The sequence below is a fragment of the Notothenia coriiceps genome, unplaced genomic scaffold (assembly GCF_000735185.1).
Source record: "Notothenia coriiceps isolate Sejong01 unplaced genomic scaffold, NC01 NC01_scaffold00027940, whole genome shotgun sequence".
Classification (NCBI taxonomy): domain Eukaryota; kingdom Metazoa; phylum Chordata; class Actinopteri; order Perciformes; family Nototheniidae; genus Notothenia; species Notothenia coriiceps.
This window is the reverse complement of record NW_011360641.1, coordinates 1-1,694: the sequence shown is the minus strand read 5'-3', so window position 1 is coordinate 1,694 and position 1,694 is coordinate 1.

Sequence of the window (1,694 nt, the reverse complement as noted above, 5' to 3'; positions counted from 1 at the left end):
CCCGCAGTGGTTCCCTGTAGCTTTAACAAAAAATAACATGCTAATTTTCCTTTTTGTTGATAATGGGCCCATTTTTGTAAGAATTGTATCTTGGAGTTGAGGTGATACTGTGACACTGAACTAATATTAATATTTCGTCAGCTCAAAAGGTATGGTTTTCTGAAGAAATTCCTCGTATGTACAGAGAATATTTGACATTTCTGTTTCAATGATAAGGTGTTTATCGACTAAATGGTACTATCTTTCCTTCCAAAATGTGGCAAAGCAGAAGTATGAAGTAACACAAAATGGATAAATTCAACAAAAATTCACCATCCCGAAAAATTATTATAAAATTGATTACTTTCAACCACTGCTGCTTTCATTCAGTCAAATCCATCTCCTATCTCCAGGGCCCAGTAGTTCAAAACTTTTAATCTCAATCAGATCCGATCAGATTTTGAAGTCCCATTTGTTGTGATCCAGGATCAGAAAACTCTGATGAGAGTGGGAATATGTCAACAGGAAAGGGAGGCACAGCATCAATGTGCAACTTGTGGGAGATGCTGACCTTGCCATCACCAACTGTGTTGTGAGATGCCCTGGGTCAGTCCACGATGCACGTATCTTCAGATACCTCATTCACACCAACGCAACTCCGGTTCAAGCTCCGTGCTAGAGCTTTTCAGGTNTCAATGTGCAACTTGTGGGAGATGCTGACCTTGCCATCACCAACTGTGTTGTGAGATGGCCTGGGTCAGTCCACGATGCACGTATCTTCAGAGAGCCGGTTGTTCGCTGAATTCCAAACCAACAGGCCGGATGGAGTCATATTAGCCGACAGTGCCTACCCGCTGCTTCCATGGGTGATGACACCTTTTCCCACGGCCAACACTCCCTCACAGATGCGCTACAACGACGGCCATGGAAGAACAAGGTGTGCCATTGAGCGCTTGAATGGAGTACTGAAGAGGCGTTTTGCATGCCTCAACTATCTGAGAGTGGAACCCCAACGAGCATTATCCTGATCCCACCAAAGGGGTGGATTTCCAGTGGATTACCAGAGCAAAATGTACTGTACAATTTATTTTAAAATATGTTTCAATTTAAATAAGATGGCAAAGTTTGTTAACTGAAATAATACACAATTTTTAGCCTTCATGGAAAATACATTTTATTTTTTCCATTTTTGCTCACGTTTGTGGTGACCTATTTTGTTTTCAACCAAATGTTGATGACATAAATGTTTATGCTCATAAAAGTATCACAGCAAAGATTGTCAATCACAAATGTAATTTAGATTAAAGTAAAAATATCTTCAACAAAAAAAAAGTCCATCATCTGTCATCACCTTTCAAATAAAAAAATATAATTAAACATTATAGATGTCTCTGCAATGTGGTCTCTTGTCTTCCTTGTATTATTTTTCATGTCCACTAGATGGCGATCGGTAGGATTAAAGCACTGATATTCAGGATCTAGTCATCTTGAAAAATCGTAATCTAGATCAGGCTGATCCTATCCTGAATTGCTTTGAACTCCAGGGACAAAATCTGGCCGACTTGTCTGAGATCACAAAAAATGGGCCCTGGAAACTCCTGGGCCCTGGAAATTCCTGGGCCCTGGAAACCCACCCCTCTGGTTGGATCAGGATAATCCAGTTTTTTGGGATCAAACTGATCCCAATCCTGTGTTGTCGGTTTGAACTACCCGTT